The sequence below is a fragment of the Cyanistes caeruleus genome, chromosome 5, assembly GCF_971803275.1.
Source record: "Cyanistes caeruleus chromosome 5, bCyaCae1.hap1.1, whole genome shotgun sequence".
Taxonomy (NCBI): Eukaryota; Metazoa; Chordata; class Aves; order Passeriformes; family Paridae; genus Cyanistes; species Cyanistes caeruleus.
Window position 1 is genome coordinate 52,433,340 of NC_141705.1, and position 20,198 is coordinate 52,453,537.

Consider the following 20,198-nt stretch of genomic DNA (forward strand, 5'->3'; position numbering starts at 1 on the left):
AAGGGAAAAGGCAGGACATTTCCTGGAATAAATTTTTGTTCATATTGATCGTGCCTAAATTTGCTTGTGCTCTTCTTCAGGTAAGGTCTGAAATTATGAGCCACCAACACCTGTGGCAGTATTTTATCTTAAAATGTAAATTATTACTGAAAGTCAGAATGTCCTGCTGAGAAGCAGGAGGCCTGGGGCCTTGGACACAGATATCCTTGCCCATACTTTAAGGCTTCCTGTGGTGTCTGTTCTCCAGTGAACAAAAATCTCGGTGGCTAATTAGCAGTGTGCATAAATAACTTCTGTGGGAGAGACACATTTTGGAAGTAGTAATTGGCACACTGTCTAGCTCTGATTTGCAGTTATATTGCATGACCAACATACGGCTGGAAAGAAGAAATCATTCATTGCCTCAGCCTACTGTACTATCTACTTAAGTAGCTTAGATGAGTGGAAGCGGAAATAAAGTGATTATTCCAATTATCAAAGCCTCACAGGAATACATTGAGCCATGAGAAATTCACTCTCACTTAATAAACTGCTTAAAATTAGCACTGAAAAACAGCAGGAGAGTCAAAAGCTGTGAGAAGTTCAGCTGACCTCACTGCAGTGGCACAGGACAGCAGCAGGTACCAAGCAAACTGGGACACACTCATCTACCCAGTCTGTGCCAAAAAACACCAACTAACATCTCTGAAGTACTCTGGCTAGACTTGAAAACAAGAAGAATGACATTTAAATTGAGTTTGAATATCATTAATCTATTTAGATTTACAGAAACACGCTGCCCTTTGCTTCCATTCTCTGGCATTTGTCCATTAAAGCTGTGTGCCAAAAGTGAGTTGTTTCATTAAAATCTGAAACAAAAGGGACTGATGTTTTGAGTTACAAAAATTAGTCTTTTTAAAAAATAGTATTTGTCAATAGAGAACATCTGATCACCATGATTCATTGTCTGCACTGAATTCCATCAAGCATTCATATTCCCAGTGCATTTCAAATACACCCAGAAGCACATTTCAGAGAAACTGTAATAGTATTTTCTTTATAAAATAAAATTACAGATAGATTTGATTTCTTGCTTTTACACAAAATTTTAACAGTCTATAATTTCAGCCTCTTCAAGAGTGGAACTACAGAGATTTCCTTTAACTTGAGTCTTTGGGGGATTAGAGTTTTTTTCAGCATTTAATATGTTCTGCATAAAACCAAAACAGACTCAGAAGAAAATCCTCCAGCAGATTTTTAATGATCTGGGTGAAAGAATACTTTGAAATCTCACAATTTCATCTCAGAATAGCATCTGGATATAACCTGAAATATCAATTATTCATTGTCTAATGTAAAAGCATAGTACTTGTGCATAATTACATGGCAATTCCACATTACCTTTACTATATGTCATAGAAGCAAAATTTAAAATTACAAAAAATATAAAGTATTTAAATGTCAATTACCATAGACATACAAGGTCATTGAGGTATTTCAGATTGCCATGACAAAAAGAAAAAAAGTCTTTACAAAATACACAGAACATAAAGTTCAGTAGCACAAGCCAGATACAAGTAGTACTCCTTGCTTAGCTTCATTTAGTACTGATTACATCTAAAAACTGTGCAATCATTTAAGGGATATTTGTGATTAGTAATGTAATACAAACAATGTAATCACAGAAGGCTTAGATTACCAGGACTGCAATTTTAATAGCAGTAGCTAAATACATCTTTTCTTTTTCCTCAACTTACTGCAAATTCATGATCCATATGCTTTAAGAATGCTTTTGTGTGAACTGCCCTACTTTCTTACCAGCAACATACAATGCAGAAAATAGGCAGAATTATTTGGTAGATTTTATATTAGCACTGTTGTGAGCAGTGCTAAAAATGAGGGTTTCCTGTCTGTTCTCAGACTGCTCCCAGAAGCAAAATACAGACTTGCATATTTTATTCAGGTCCTGTTCTCCTCCCTTATCAGCGACATTCACTCTAAAAATGATTTTGAATGACTACAGTTACTGAACTTTGACCACTAGACTAAGGTTATGCTAAAAAAATGTAAGAAAAGAGCTGCTAGGATTATATGGTCCTCAAATACCGAAAGAGGTCTTTGAACTGCAGGAATGATCTTGAGATTACAAAACCTTAGTAGAAGTGGAATATTTAAATCTGCAAACAGATTTAAGTCTTATTTGAAGCATGACAGGCATACTGTGTGCTTCTGTGACCCAAAAGTACTGTTTATAATGTGGAATTGTGTCTAGTAATCTGAGTCCAAAAATGCTGCAAAATGACTGAGCCCACCAGTGGAATTAGACTCAGTTATACAACTATTCATCCATCCATTACATACGTCTCTAGTTATCTCAATGTTTCCAGCTGTTCCTTCTCTCGGAAGCTCACTGTTCAAAACAAATCAATTTTTAATTATTTGAAGTTAAATTTGTGCTTTTGCAAATGGTTCTACAGCAGGTACCATAATAAAGCCATTACCTCATGCGATTACAACAACTGAACCACGATCCTTATCCAATGGCTTAACTGTGCCAATTACTAGATTATTTTACATCCCACATATTTTGCCTTACTAATAAGTAAGGAAAATCCATTAACGTAATTATGCAAGGTTGGAACACAACAAGGGAGCAACAATAGTTCATTTAGCCTTGACCTCACAACAATGCACCTAGCAGTTTGCATGCTACAAAGCTGCAGCTTGCATCTGTTTAGAACGGTGTCCTATTTATGCCAGTAAACATCCTGAATACCTCCAGCTTGTCAATGAGGTACTGAGATGGATCTCAGCAGCTCCAAGTGCTGTTCTCACTCAATACAAGAAAAAGTTGTACACCTCAATCCAGGTGTTCCAGAGTATTACTTTAAAAAGAAGTACTTGCCACTTCTCTTTTCCTAATTTATTACCATTTACCTAATTTGCTACCATTTTACAGTCTGAAGTTGAAGGGACAGACTAAAGGCTAAATAACTAGTGTCCTACCTATAGAGGAACTGACACCGTAAGTTAAATATATTTACATTGGAAAATGATTATGCTGTTAAAATTGTTGCAGAGACACTGGATGTCAGAATGAAAAAGCTGAGATACAACTAAAAAGCCTAGAAATAGTCACTGTGTAATTTTCAACACTTGTTTTTGACTATTTCAGAAAAAGTTATACCTCTAGGTACATTGCAGCTTAGAGACCCATAAGGACTGGAAGTTGATCCAAAATAAGTATTGAACTGAAAGGACTGACATTAGAAATGGTGTATGAGATGTGTCACCATCAGAAGCAACTGGGTTACATTAATTTTTACCAGCTCTGGATTTCGTAATTTGCATTTAGAAGGAACGCTTGTTCCTTTTTATATCTTGTAAGAAGAATGCTTAGAAAGACATGATTCATGTTCCACGTCTTGGTATAATAAATGTGCATAAGCTCATGAACTCACAATAATGATATTAATTTTAATCCCTGAAATGCAGGTTGTAAGACATGCTTTCCCACTATTGCTAAAAACAGTTTCTTGCAACAGCTCTTTAATGAAATTTTCTTCTGCCAAGTGCAAAAGTAATCAAGCTACGAGTCAGTGATGTTCAGAAACATCATTAAAAGTCATAAAAATCTGCATGTAAATGAGCATCTTCAGGATCTTACTACTTTCTTAAAAAAATAAGCTACCCATGTAGCAATCTGCAAATAACATGTTTCTAAAGGCCACATAAATCCTAAGGAATGAAAGTTTAGATACTAGAAAAAAACTAGAACAATAAGGATTGACAAAAGCACTAATTTATCCATCTGTGTTTGCCATTACAGAAGTGAAAGTATCGGGGTTCTAACATAAACCAGCAACAATCAGAATAAAACAGAACAATGCAGTTCAGGGATTTTACAAAAGTGGAATTTAGCAGATATTAATCCATTAAAAAGATCACAGGTTCCAGGCCATAACCTGTGGACAACCAAAAACCTGTATAGTACTTCTTTTTAGTCCCTAAGAAAGACAGTACCTCTTTGATCCAGAAAATTAAACTTTTTTTAAAAAAAATACATTAATTTTAAAAGTCACTTTCCTGCAGCAATGTTATTTCATATTGAATGGGAAAGGAAGACAGGAAGAAAAGAGGTTAACGTAGGAGAAATTTACTAAGCACAACACTGAATAGGGTTGGGAACACACAAACATGTTTTTTGACATGTGACACCATACCTGGTGACGTGGGAAAATGCCTTCACACGGTGGTGACGATTACACAGACTGTAATCAAGAATGCAATGCGTGACAATGGATAGATGGAATGTAAGAGGAAAAAAAAAGAGAGAAGGAATGAGAATGATATTCAAACACATATAACAAAAATGAACAACTTCATGGACATACTGAAGTACCCCCTTCAACTCACTTGAGATCTCTAAACTAAACTGATCATCTTTAGAGACCTCATGTTGATTTTTGCTTACTTTCTGCTTGAAGCGGCAATAAAGAAGGACTGGTCCTCTCTGAATGTAACATTTCCTCCACTATTAGGGTATTACAGACTGGAAACAAAACACTCTGTCACCAGAGTGTAACTGGGTTTTTGTTGTTGAGCACCTTGACCTTACATGTTATATTAGGTTATGAACACATGGAGTAAGGTGTTTAACATCTTTTCAACCACAGGGGAAAAATCTTGGCTAAATTAACAAAAGAAGAAGCACTTAAAATTTATTTTGACATATTCCAAAGAGAGTTAGATGATTATAAAGAAGGTTATAAAATATACATATAAAATACACATATCAAAATATATAACAACCACCTCCACTAAGACTTCACCCTGTGACTGTATCTTCAGTTTTTGATATATCCACAAGAAGAAACAAATGTAGGGTTAGAGAAGTACAGATCACACCAAGCTGTGGCTCTAAGCTTCAGCGGGGTACCCAAGGGGAGCTAAACAACGTGGTGTGATCCACTTGCTAAAGCTCAGTCCAGGCATTATTTGACTTTTTGTGAATTTGGTTCCCCATAATTTTTTAAGTGCTGAAACATCACTTAGGAGGTTCCTGTTTTTGTTCCTTCACTGCTGTGTTTAGGCTCTCCCCTCCTGAGTGAGGCCATCACATAACAGAAGGGATGTGCTGTGGTTTGAGGGAGCGCAGATGGACGGCAGCGAAGGGATGGGACCTCTCTAACCTCTGCTGGCAACAAAGCAAGGCAACATTAAGTAGCAGCAAGATTGCTCACAACTCCTGTATTCAGCCTTTCAAGTGATACATGATCAGAAAAATAAAACTACAGATAACCTTAGACTCACCTGACATTTATATCTAGTGTTTTAATTACCTTGTTACACTAAAATCGGAATTACAAATTTTCTCATATGTTGGTCCACTAATGGAATAGAGTCTATTGCAAGATGTAATCACTGCTGAAAGCCATTCACAGAGAGAGATACAAAAGAAATTACTACAGAAGGATCTTCTGTTGTTACTTCTTGTATGGTTTGGGGTTTTCCTTTCTGTAAGAATAAATAGCCAGATTACTGAATGTGGGAGAAGGAAAGGTTTAACTGCAATTGCCTCTTATGCATAGACAGTGCTCAGGATGGAAGGAGCTAAGGGACTGCTGATTTACATTATTGTATGTATACACTAAAAAAATTGTATGTATTTCATGTGTACACAGATCATGCTCATTTTCTGAACACTACCTAACCATGACAATTTGGAAATAAATGCAATGTCTTCTAAGATGATAAGCAAAAGAACAATAAATTAATTATAAACAATTAAACAATTCTGTTTACTAAGAACTGAGCTGGCATTCACCTTATGCATTTTTTTTTTCTTGGAAACTTCAGGTTACGTGCTCTTAGGGGTTTTGGTTTATATATTTGACTAGTGTAATTGGAAAAGCATGACAAATGAATAAAACTGAGAAATCAAATACAACAAAAGCAACCATATAATGATGAAAAATAGCATGATTTTTTCCTGTTATTCAGTTGATTTATCTGAGAAATCATTAATACTATACTTAAATTAATTTAAATTACCTTATAAATCAGCAATAATTAGATTATAGACTGAAATCCCATGTTTCAAAGCAAAACTGCTACATATCATGGAGCCAACTGATGGTTCAAAGTGAAATGTTGGAATCAAGGCAGGCTGATTCTTTTATGCTACCATTCTCCTTAGTGCACCATCACAGCTTTCAATTACTGAGAAAATACATCTAAAAATAAACCACAGAAGTAAAACGCAAAAAGTTATGTTCTAAAGTCACATATAAATCAAAGAAGTGAAAGCCATTGTAATAACGTACGAAGTTCAAGGCACCAGGATGAAACAGCAGTTGAATCCACTGATGCAGGAAGCAAAGTCACCGTGTTATCCCACCTCCTCCTAATATTTTCATTAAAATTGGGAAACTTTTCAGTAGTTTCAAATAGAGACTTTGCTAAAATTTTGATGGTAGGTCAGCAAAGCCATGGTTAACTGATAGAGGTTAAACATCTTCTATTACTAATTGGCTACACTAAGATCTGAAGGAAGACCCAAAACAAATGGTGTTTAACCAAGTTGCCTGTAACTGAAACTAAAAACTATTGTCAAGAAATCTGCTGAGGATTGGTAACAGAGGTGATCCCATGCCATGAATAAAAGTAATCCTAAATGCAGAAGACTACCAGAATCAAGATTCAAATTCAAACTGCTGAATGCAAGTGGTCCTGCTGAAGCCACACAAAGCTCTTGCACACCTCAACCACTGGGCTTCATTCCTGGAATTCCACATGCAAACCCACAATCATTTAAATACTCATCCCATTCCTAAGCTTTTGTTTTCACCTTACATGTTAATGCAATTCAATAAAAAGATTAGATCAAGGTATAAGAAATGCCCACTAATTGCCCTACTCCTCTATCCTTTGCATGGAGATAGATCTCATCTTCCCACATGGATATATCAGTACTTTAGAGGGGGTGGGATTCGTCTGCTGTTGAAATCCACTCAAACAGATGTTGTGTCACTCATTACTGAGTGTGGTAGTCCAGAAGAAGACCCGGAAGACATTTTTTCCTCTTTCCCCACAGCCCTACACAGTCTCAAGACTCAACACCTGTTCTCACTGCTGATGTAGGCAGAGTTAGCAGCTGTAAGATCTAAAAGTAAACACTGATGTGAAAAGGTAGAAAATCCTAAGGTGGGAAACCCCCTATAACTAAAATAAAAATAAACCAAATTAACCAACCAACCGAACTAAAAACAACCAAAACCCCCAAAACCGAGAGGATCAAGGTAAAGCTACCCAGCAGCAGGATCAGCTCCAGGTGCAACTGTGGGACATTTCCCCATTCAGCTGGCCAACGGGGACTGAAAACAGTAGGAGACAGGTTTCTCTGAGTATTGTTTTTTAGGTGCTGGTTGGTTGGTTGCTTGGATGTTTTTTGGTGACATTCTTTCAGCTCATTCAGTGCATCAAATAGCAATTTCTTTCATTAATTTCTTCTGATTAAACTCTATTCTTCTGAATGTCATTTTCCCTTCCCTTGCCCTGATTCCCATGGGTTTGCCTATGGATTTTATTCAGAATCCTTGTTACTACTGTCTCATACTATGAACTATTCCCAGCAGAAAACATAAAATCTGTTTGCCTCAAAAGTTTAGTTTCCTATTTTAGGAAGCAAATTAGTTATTTTCTGTATTTTTTTCATGCAATTCCCTTCATGAATATCATCAGTATTACACTTCTAGGTACGTCTTTATTTGAAGGGTTCACAATTGTCTTATCAGAGTTTCTTTACTGAGGAAGAAAAATGTTTCTGTCTGGAGCCATCCCATAACCACTTGGAAACTTTCCATAAGAATAGTTGCAAAGTGAACGTTTATAAATACTTCCTTGATATGAATAGATTTCCTGACACTTTATAATAAAGCTCCAAATTGAAGATATAGCCCTAAGTAAATATCTAACATTTGGTAAAGCATTTTGTATTATCTCTTCAGTGGAGCATGCCTAATAAGTCTTTTGGCATGAAAGGGAATAGTTACAATTAATTATTCCTATGATGGTTAACCAGCATGCAAGTACTGCACATTTAATCTTTCAACAACAAATTTTATATGGCAATGTAAGAGAGAGAGAGAGATTTATAGCAAGACTGGAAAAAAAGTCACTTTAGTAAATTTTCATGGGGGTTAACTCCACATGTAGCAACAGCAAAGAAGCTGGAGGTTAAGGAAGGGATTTGTGAGTTTGGCCTCGATGGAAGCTTTGAATGCTTGAGAGTGACAGGACACAATTTAACAGGGGCTGGCTCACAAGCATTTGTATTCAACCTTGAAACTGAGAATGAGACTTTTACATTTAATTCTCAAAGCAAGGGATCAAAGAGTCCAGTGCAATAACTCCTCACATAAATCATGCTCAAGTACCTCACTCCGTAAGTAGATATACTGATTTTAATTAATCAAACCATTTATTTCCAGTCATTCTAGTGACTAGAAAAAAATCCTCCTTTCCAAACTCACTGACTTCCTACTTTAATTTGCTTTACTTCATAGAAGTAGGAGCACTTTGGGCCATCGAGATGCATGATACCCTTCAGCTATGCACAGTCTTGTCCTTGGCAAAACACAACAGCAAAACAAGAGTTGGGTGCCAGGTATTGTCAATAAATGGCAAGAGAAGAATACAAATATTGTCCTCTACATACTATTTTGGCCAGTGCCTGGATCTCACATCTTCTGCAAGGCCCAGTTGGAAGCCAGAGTATTCTGACATTGGTGTGCTAAAACAATATCTGAAACTTAGTTTGCTTAACTGCTTTATCAATGTTACCCTGGGATTTCTCTGAGCAAAGAACAAACTTCTTTCCTCTTGAAGCACCAAGGCTGCTACCCAAATTCATTGGTACACAGCTACTGCTATTCACAAGGATGAATTAGTTTTAAACAGACTTTTGTAGGGATTTCATTTTGTCAGAATTATCCCTTGCACCCACTTAACAGTAGTACATACTTTTCAATTGAAATATTGTATCACTTCTCACCATATAAAACCTAACCTCAACAGCAGCATAATTGCAAAATGGTATCTAATATTTCATGTTCCACCAGCCCAGGGGACAGACATGTAGAATCATATCTACCACTGGCCCATCCCAAACTGTAACTTTTATAATTTAAAAGGAAAAAAAAAGAAGCTATCCTACCAAAAATAAGACTGATTGAAGAACAGAGGGCTAAGAAAATTGCTATTATGATTCCGTATGGAGCACAGCATATGCCAAAACCTCCTTACACTGAAAGGGATTTGAATACCATTTCCTGCAGAAGCTCAGAATTTTACAGTGTGGCTAGACACTCATCAGTGTTAATGAAATCAAATTCTTTACAATTTTCAGCAATAAAAACATGCAGAAAATCATTAAACACGCAGTTAGGTACCCTCAATACCCTAAGCTAGAGAAGCTGTTACAAAGTTAATATACTTGTGTCTTATTCTAAGCTACTCTGGAGGTAAAGGGGAAGATGGAGGACAACACACCTTTTCCAGGATCCACACTGGTGTGGACCTACTGCAGATCTACTTATGAGAAACCTGAACTTTTTTAATAGACTCCAAAAATTCATCAGAGCTTGTAGACCATTAGTTGACCAGGTGTAAATATATAAAAAGAAACCAACTCTGTGCCACAGAAAGATGGTCTCATGTAATGGAAACACATTTTAAAAAATAAAATGGGGGTGGTGAGAATGAGGAGAGCGGAAAAATATCAAAACTCCTCAATGATTATAGCAGGTATAGGATACTCCAGCACATCAGCCTGAATGAATGTGTGAACTTCTGAGAGATGACTTCAGTAGGAGCAAGGGACATTTGCCTTTTCTGTACACTCAACACTTTGAAGAATTGGTCCTTGAGGGATTTTTGTTTGTTTGCTCTACAGAAAAATCCTAATTGGGGGTGAATGACAAACTGGGGGCATGAGGGATCCTAATGGGTGAATTTTGTACATTTAACTTGTACAATGTGTCTCAACATGCAGCTTGCAGCAATTATTTCATCAGCTCTAGTACAAATTTTTTTCTTTTTTTTTTTAATTCCCAGTGCTAATGAGTTGAGTGGATGTAAATAAAAATATATTGCCAAGAAATCAAATGTATCTCATGCTTCTCTCTGAGGGTACCAAGACAAAAAAAAAAAAAAAAGAAAAAAACCAATCTTACTCGGAACATTTAGCTTAATTTATGTAATTCCTTCTGGAAAGCTTTCCCCTTCCCAGACTTATTCATCTTTGCTATAGATTAAAACCCTACTTATGATTTTTAAGTTATAAAAATTTGTCAGTATTTTTTGATATTGTATTGGTCATTGATCTTGCATAAATCATTTAGAATAAGGATGGTTATGTATGACTTATATAGTTCTATAACTGTACAAAAAAAAGAACAATTGTATCAGAAAGAAAAGCAAGAGTGATTTACTGGCAAAAGTGAAAAGAAGTTTTTGCAGATATCTTCAAGAAGACCATGAAATAGTGTAAGACAAAATACTACTACTCAATTTTAAAATGGAAATTTCATGCATATATATTTTAAATAATTCCATAATTGCTATGACATTTCAATTTACATGTACACACCCCATCCATGTCCTCCTCAGAGGAGGTCAGAACATGACAATCAGTTAAGTCTGTCAAACTGCATGGTCTTCTTATGTATAAGAGCATGCCCTGCTATTGGCTCAGTTATTTCACTGACCTAGAAAGTCATATTGGACACCTTTATTTTTTTTTTCACTTTCTTTGACTTTATTTTCCCTGTCTGAGCTCCAAAAAGGTTATCTGGGTTTGCAAAGTCTTTTGAAGGCTAAGTAGAATTTCACTTATGGAATAATAGGTGGCACATACTTGCAGAAACGCATGTGCAAACACTTTGAAAGACGGTCGAGTTTTTACTTCTAGTGTTCCTACTGAAAATCATCCAAGAATTATGGCAACATGTATACTGTGATTTGTACCATCTTGCTAATTCTTCTGTTCAGCCTCATGGCTAGGCAGAAGAGTTTTCAACATGAAAGTTTCAGAAATTGGCAATGTCCAAGAGTTTGAACTAAATGTCATTTCCATCCTGGATGATGCTGTCAGTTTTATGAGCTGTGGCACACACAGAATATATTGTACACTTAGAGCATGCTCAGCAGTGTTATTTTAAAACCATGACAGATGTACAGCCCCAGCAGGATCTCACATTACAGAAGCCACAGCAACCCTGCCATACAGCTGATCCCTCTGTCCAAGCAGGCAGAGTATCACCCAGGAAAACCAACTGTCCAAACCCACAACATTCTTCCATCTCTTGGAGCTCCTAATGTATTCCAGCTCCACGTCTACCTTTCAGTCTGAAACTTGTAAGATCTTTATAAGAATCACTGAGACAATTACTGGATATGCTTTTCATTTCCTAAGTGCTCATCCTTAAAAGGAGAAAAGCACAGAGGAACATTGCCCCCAGCACAGAAGATGGGTGACTTCACATGGCATAATGTGACTAATTTTCAGAACAGGTCTGGAGAGCTCTGAAGTTCACAACCTTCAGACCAACCTGCACACATGCTTCTCTCTTCAAGCACATCCACAATAAAGCCAGAAAAAAAAAGAAAGTGAGTGGGAATCCACTCTTTGTATTTCCAATGAGAATTTGATGTAATCGAGTGCCAAGGGTGACAAATGAATAAAAGATGAACTGCTATAATTGAGAGAACATTATGGTAGGATCTTTAGTTAGCATCTTTCACATACATTATCTTTTTTTTTTTTTAAACTCATGCCATCTTTAAAACAAGTTTTTTATATATACCCAATTATACATCAAACAATAATCTTTCTATCTCCTGGTGAGAAACACAAAGTTATGAATCTATACCAAGCAAAAATCCTTATGAGAAGCATTCTAACCATCTGAAATGTCAATTCTGTCATGAGAAGTATCTATTTGATGAGAAGTAATAATTCTTTTTCAGCATTTTTCCAGTTTTTCTAACCCAAGCAGACTTTCTCTTTTGAATTGGCTTTTCACTTGTGGCCAAAAAATATCGGCTGTCTTTGTGAGGTTATGATGTAATTTTTTATATTACAGTTCTTTTGTTGTTTTCTTTTCTTTTTTGCCTTCCATTGCTAGTTATACTGTATATCAGATAGCCCCAGGCATGTCTGCTTACTTTTAGGAACTCATAAGAACAAGAAGTTTTGAATTTCCTATGGAAACAGCAGGACTGGATAGGTATTTAAAGTTTTTTGTAGGTAGAAGGATAAAATATGGTTCTCCTCATGCCCCTCTTTTATGAGACACAAATACCCCTTATTGCACCTGAGAGCCAGTGCAAATATGAGTATCACTGTTTAAAGAAAAAATCCAAAGAAAGCAGCTGTAGTTGGAGCATCTTTTCTTAGAAAGAGTGTGGATTCCAAGATCAGGATCCTTAGTTCTGCAGCCCACAGCCACATATACCATTTTAATCCTGCTGCAAAGCTCTTCCTCTAAGAAGGCAGCAAATTAGGCCAAGAATAACTTCAGTGAGAAGCTGTTATAGAGCCATGTTAGCATGTAATACACACAAAGAAAATTTCACCAGAAACAAAAGGAAAGTCAAGCAATTACTCTTGCAAATAGAAAAAAAAAATATTAATGTTCCACTAAACAACTGATTCATAAAGTTATGACTGATGAATAAACATCTCTATTTTTCCAAGATAAAAGTAATGGGTAATTTTCAAACCCTCAGTATTCTAAGCTATTAATATTTAATTATGATTTCAGTCCATTTTTCTTGCCTAGGATCGAAAGAGAAACATAACAGTGCAAAGCACTAAGGATGTGTGGGCACATTATTTCTAGCACAGAAAAAGTAATAAAAGAAGAAAGATCTGTGAATTGGCTCATGCATTAACCATAGAGAATGCTGGCAATGCAAGTAAGCAACGCTCACTACAAAAAATGGGTGAGACCACAAGTCTGATTTGAGACATCACACTACAAGGCTGTGCCACATGCTTTAATCAGTGCTTTTCTGCAGAATGCTAACTACATTGAAAGCAACCTTGGCCAAAAAAAAATTTTTACTTGTGGTCTTTTGAATGTCTCATAAAGTTGACAATAAAAGAGACTGTCTTCACTGCCCCCATATTTAAAAAGGTGGCATAAGAAGCAGCACAGAGAGTTAACTGAATAAAAAGATTGACAATATATCTAAAGCATCATGAATTTCTGTGGGCTGTTTTTGATGCTTTGTTGCTATAACAGAACTTTACATTTTAGCAGGAGGTCAAGCAGCATGGCCCATCCCAGCACCTCAAAGTTAATGTGACAGTGCACCCCAGTAAACTCAGTTTTAAATATACTTGGGGTATAGTTTATTCCTCAGAAAATAACCCTGTCTTCCAAGAGTACAGTAAACCAAAAGCAGCAGTTCATGAACATATCCCTGTAGCCTCACTTCTTGTTTTTTTAAATGCTCTGCTGTCTAGACTCCATCTGTTTTCATTCACATCACTAGGAAATAATTACTCTTGGGGCCTGAGAAAATATCTGGACAGGGCCATCATGGACCAGTCAATAGCTTGGTGGATAAGCTTTCACTTTTCTCTCCAAGACAGAGAAATGTAGCATATACAAAATATTTGTGAGTTAAGCCATGGCTTCACTATGTCATGACCTACAGAACATCTGAAAAAGCTTCTCCACTGAAGTGGTTATGCCTCATAAGGCTCCTGTAAAGGAGCTGGCTGGATAGAAAGAAGCAATCAGGTGGATCAAAAGGACTTAAGGAGCACTTGATCTCTGGTGTGTCAGTGAAATGAAATCAGGTTTCAGCAAGTCAAGCTACTCTGAATACCTGCACAGTAAGAGCAATAAAAAGAGTAAGACAACTGGCAGGTAAACTTTGGATGTGTCTCTGCAAGTTGCCCTAAACACTGTGCACCGGTAGTTTCTATTTTAAGCAAACCATTGATCTATCTGTTGCTGTTTCTCTTTTAACCAAACTCACTGACATATATTGCTGTGTCTCGTATTTAAAATACTGAAAAGTGAATTGTACAAATGAAATATTATTTATCTATAAGGAGGTTCTCATTAGGTCTCAAATGCTTATAAAGGAACAATTTTATTAGCAAAACAGTGAGGAAGTTCTGGAACCAAAACTAAATACTAAACATACTTGAACAGTGTTTAAGTGTCTTAATATTTAAAGTCCAAACTGTAATTCTTAAAGTATCTTCCACTGCTAGGAAAGATAAGGATGGAAATGCTGAAACCTGAAATAATTGTCAGATTTAACAAGTTGTGTGAGAAGAAGCCTCTACCTTCTCTACCTTCCTTTGTGTTTCACTCACATGATAGGTGCTCAGAATTGTAATTACTAATATTTTCCTTTCCTCAGGCGTATTAGAATAGCAAACTGCTGTGTGGCAGTAGAGAGAAGAAAAAACCCAAAATGCCCGCTTCTGTATCTAAGGGAACTACACCAGATACAGGTTAGGTTTTTTGCTGAGCCATAACGAATCAGCCATACACTGATACACTGATAATAAGTGTGGGAACAGCACGACTATGACCATCCCTCTTCTCTGTCCTGTGGTGACCCTAGCTGGTTTTTTTTGAGAGTGATGGGGGAAAATTAAGAACCCTGTTGAACAGACACATACTTGGAAAACACACTCCATTGTGTGTCTGGGATAATACAGATCTGTCAAACTTTTCAGCAGTGGGTTTATTCAAATTTGGTCCATGTGGCACAGGGCGCAGTAGTGTCTGCTTCATGCTCTCCCACGGCGTTGTTCTAGACAGGCGGGGAATTGCAGAGTGCTGACATTGAGAGACATCAATGATAACTTTGATTATTTGCAATCTACAGTGCAAATATTTACTGACTATGGGCAGGAAATGACTGGGGTGATCTACCTGCCTGACAGGTGCAGTGTGTTGGTAGCAAATGCGCATGCTGGGCAAGCACAGAAACAAAATGTTATTCAGTAATTTGGATATTGTGGGTGCAACTTAGATTACTTCACTTGATGGCTTTTAGAGAGCCCATAATTATTCACAAAATAACAGGACCAAAAAAAAACCCAAGAGTGTGAGAGAACTACAGGGATCCAAATAAAGAAAGGTCACTAAGTTCCTCACAAAAAGTAGCTGAGACATGATGAAATACAGAGATCTTGTACAGAATGCTTTTTTTGCACTCCTGACTTTTTTGTATAAGATACACTTATAAGCTTCTTTTAAGGGTATTCAATCAAAAAAGTTATCTTTTTGGGCTTTTTTCATACTGTATGGAAAGATTATTTATAGTTCAAGATGCAAAACTCATTACAATAACTGCTTCTATCAGTAAGTTTGATAGCAATTTATTGCAGTTATTAATTAGTATTTTCAATATTTTAAAAGAAATTTATTATACTCTTCCTGAAAATAATGGATTTTTTAACAAATCAAAGAAATGCTGTCACTGAAAAATATTGGTTTGTAAATATAACCATTACTTTATCACATTACTTTTTGCATTTATGATGAAGTTATTATGTGGCTTTGAAATTGAATCTTTATCCAAAAAGTTCTCAACTTCCAGGAAAAAAAGCTAAGCTGCTAGTATTTCTGCAAGGCTTGAATATTCAGGTGGCAAAACTGAAATACATACTGCATGTTAGTATTTAGCTCATATTTGTATTCAGAATTTGATTAGGGACCTGGAAGTTTCTTTTTTTTTTTTTTTTTTTTTTTACGGGAAGATACTAGCACGTAATTCCATGCCCATGATCTTATTTTAAACAAATAGATTGATGGTTTTGTGCAGAGCTGGACCAAAAATCATGAAATTATTCCTAGGGATTAATTAATCACACCACAAATAATAGAAGGCAAAATTTCCCAGCTGTGTTCTTATGAACACCATGACATTCAGAAGTGATGTTTATTTGAGTCTCAAACACACCAGGTGTTTCCAGACTCTCACTCCACTTGTGGAGAGAAAAAACAAGACTGAGTGTTTGATGACCATGAAGTAAAATAAATGGTCGCGCTCCTAATCTCCCCAGAAGAAGCAGTGAGGACAGCAGCACCCCCTGAAACCAACTTGTGCCAGGAGACACAAGCACAGGCTCTGTTTCCATTTCTGAGAGCACTGTGTGGGGAGCAGAAACCAGCTCATGTCCTGGCATCAGGCAGTCCATCAGCTCAGCTCCCTGGCCTTTGTCTTGATTGCCTCTCAGGACTGATTTCAGCAAATGTTAATTTCTGTTTCCTTGTGCGACCTCTGAGAAACCTGGTCCTAGCACTCTCCAGTCAATGTAAAAATCCAAGAGGCCTCTAATTTTTTATAAAAATATATTGCAGAATCTTTCTTTTGTTTGATAAGGTACTACAGTTTAAATTAACTTAAAAGACAGCTGAGAAGTTTGTTTCTCATTGCTCATTATATTGCAGTATCTCATCCCCAAATTTTGTATTTTGTAGTCTAAGTTTTTCATGTCTTAACACTACCACCACCAATAGTAAATTTGCTGGAATATAATGAAAAGCACCTTCCAAAAGGCCACAACATTCTGAAAGTTAGAGACTACAAAATCATCATTGCTTTATAATGGTACAGGGCTGGACTGAGCCCTTTGTGAGTCAGACACAATCCAGCACATGCACAAAGACTGAGGCTCAAAGTGAGCCAGCTCAGCTCTGGGCCCTGACTGTACCATTTGCTCCTCCTGTATTCCTCCTTCACGTTCAGGCAGTGTCTGGCACTGTGCACGTTCAGGTGCCTGTTACTTTAACACTTTAATGCTCAGTTGAACAAGTTGTTGAGTTGTATTATTTCTGCACATGCACTGACTCAGCTGCTGGCTCCCACGGTACCTTATCCTCCCCATGTGCTTTGCTTTATTCATCAGATGCAATAATGACAAGGCTACAACCTGTCTGGGAATAACTTTCTCCTGCAATTGCAGTCTCTATGATGACAGATTTTCATAATGGGGCTAGGAAGACCGTGAAACAAAGGAAACAATATTAGGGATGCTTTATAGACACACACAGTGTCTACATATGAAGCTGCAGAACTGCATCCTACAGCACAGCAGGAGCAGAGCACACAGCTATTCATTTGTGTGTCTCTGCTACGGATAGACTAATTGGATTAATACTGAGGGGTAAGGAATATCCTGAACTCTTCAGGCTTAACAGCTCGGTAGAGATGCTTAATCCTTCACAGGAATTCCTCTGTGAAAGGAGAGAAGTACAAATCATGTTACCCTGATCGGCCTAGAACAAAACATCCTTTTCCAATTAAGAGCATTTGCTGCATTCACCAGCTGAGCACTGATAAAAGCTACAACAAAATGAAATTAAAATCCATATTTAACCCCCAGCTGAACAAACTAAAATTTGGTGGTGGAGAAAAATATGTAAAACTTCAGGTGCCAATTACTTTTTTGCCACCCTACAGCTCAAACTAAAACCTGCAAATTAGGTACTCTTATGCAAATAAACACACATGATTAAGTACTTCTGTTCCTGGAGGTGCTACCTTCACCTGTAGTGAAACAGGTCACACTTTTTAAGAACTACCTGAATAACATACAGGAATTTACTGTAAAAGACTGTTGGTGACTGTACATCTTGGATGTCACTTGCTATCCTACTGTGGCACCTATACCAAAAGTCACTAAACAGGTACACCTAGCACCAGAAGATGATCAGTATTCAAAGAAATCTTCCCAGAGATGTATCTTCTATAATTCAAGCAGTTAATTATCCTGACTAAGCTCACCATCAAAAACCTCTTCTGTGACAACCAATGCCTCAGGAAGAGTTTCATCATGAGTGCTGCCTGTGTGTAAAACAATATGTGCATAATTTGTTGACCCTTTTAATCAATTACTGGCATAAGTACTTCCCAGATATTCTTATTTACTTTTCTCCTAGAAGAATCTCAATTATATATAGTAACACACAATTATAAAGTAATTATTTGCTTCTTGTCTCCACAGTGAATGAAACATATTTATTTGTCTTTTCTCCTTACACACCATTTTACTGCACCCTTTTGCTACTACATCTTCTCTACTTCAGAAGTATCAGTTAGTGTTCCACCCACATAAATACATGGATGCATGTCTAAAACCCATAGCTCTTGGTTTTGGTTAGAAATTTGCTGTGTCTGTGGAGCCTTTCATGGACTTATAAAACTGTTGTTGAATATGATGACACTTTGATTCACTTGACGGTACTTTGATTCAAACAGTGAATAAATGCTACTTCTCTTCTGAAGTTTCCCTTCAAGAACTAATATTAAATAAAGGTGTAATTTTAATGCTCAGGTTGCTATTTAAAAGGGCAAGCTCCCCTGAGAGATCATATTTTTGTTTTCCAGCATGGAAATCAATAGTGCCAGCAATCTCTATTGCTTTGCACAGACAAAGAACACAGCAGTTTATCAAGTAAGTTCACTCCAGGATCCACTGATTGGCATTGACTTTGAAGCCTTTGAGCACTTAGGCAATGTTATCTGAATATAACCTAATGACTGTATTATATCTGAACTCACAATTTTCTTGTATTAAAGTTCATATATGTCATATAATAACGTTCCACAGACACTGAGGTATTCTAAATATAAAATAGAGCTATTTCTTAGGAGGCAACTTTAAAAAAAACAATAAAATATGCCACTTCAACATTTTTTTCCTCCTTTTATCCTATAGTCTTCTTGTATTACAGCTCTTACAAGAAAGAATGCAAACAATATCTTTTTAAATAGGCAAATTCTTCCAAGATCACCTCCTGAGAGACACAACCTCCTGTGTGCTTCACTTAAAGGGAATGCTGTGAGAGATTTGGTTATTTATTATAAATAAATGATACCTAAACCATTACGGATTTAACACACTAGTATAGTCTAGATATTTTACAGTTTTTCATAGAACTTGAACCTTGAGGAGTTTCTGGTTTAAACCACAAATAAATAAAATAAAATTAAAAACAATAAACCAAAGCAAATGTAAGAAAACAGACGAATGGTCAAAGTAATACTGTGTCTGTGAGGTCTGTTATGTTTGAATAAAAATGCATGTACTCCCTTTCTTGGGTTTTTCAAGGGAGTAGGTAAAAAACACTACATGCCTGAGAAACTAAGGATAAGACCTCAAAGAGGAAGTGGAAGTTGGGAGGTGACTCAGAAGACAAGCTATTTCTGATTTTGCTGTATTTGCCTTATGCTCAGACATACAAAAATGACTTAAGAAAGGAGGCAAAGGGTTTTGTAGTAGTATAAAAATATTATCTAGTATAGTAGCATATGAATATTTGTAGTAGTATAAAAATAGTATCTTTGGTCTAAAAATATGAATACTCTGGTAATTTCCAGCCTGCAACTGTTGGAATTAACCAGATGACTTGAAGTCAGTCAGCAAATAGTTAATGCTGATCTCAATGAGCCAGAATAGATCTGCACAGGAATTAACACCCATCCAGACAAGTCCAAATAGAAGTAGTTGAGCATAAATAATCGCTTAAGGTTTTGATATTTGCCTGGTGTCTCAATCTGAGAATGCAGTCCTCCAAGCAATGCTCTATTTTCTAATAATAATAATGGCAACAAAGGTACTGATAGGGCTAAAAAGGTTAAAATTACAGATGAATGCATATTTCAAAAATATTTATGTAGTGCAATTTAGACTGCAATTAAGGAATCCATTATTTTTATATATATATTCATTCTGCATTCTTTAATACATTGCTGTGTAGAATAGAAAGTCTGTCTTGAAATAAGCAAGAAGCAGAACTTTCATGAGAATAAGATGTCTGTGGCTTGAAAGTTATGATGAATTACCAAGAAAACTAAAAACACTTAGACCTCAGGTCAATTATTTAAGCTTCACTGACAAACAGAAATATTTCTTCCACCAAAGGCTTAAGTTAACTTCATAGAATTAGTTTAATTGGAACACTCAATGTAAGATTTCATTTTATTCAATGTGACACCACTACTGCCAACACAAAAATTGTATGCAGACTCTTATCTCAGACAGATCTGCACCAAGGGTATGAAAGATGTTCTTTCACCTTTTTTCTGCCTTTTCATCCCATTAAAAAACTACAGGTTAATGTATGCTTAATGGCATCTAATTATAAAGAGTGATTTATAAATAGCGGGAAATG

At 36.4% G+C, this 20,198-nt stretch overlaps 1 protein-coding gene across 11 annotated transcripts in view; it reads right to left on the reverse strand.

Annotated features, from left to right (window-relative positions):
• The window catches only part of CCSER1 (coiled-coil serine rich protein 1), a 648,564-nt gene that overhangs the window by 82,735 nt on the left and 545,631 nt on the right, over positions 1 to 20,198 (reverse strand). The window lies entirely within an intron of this gene.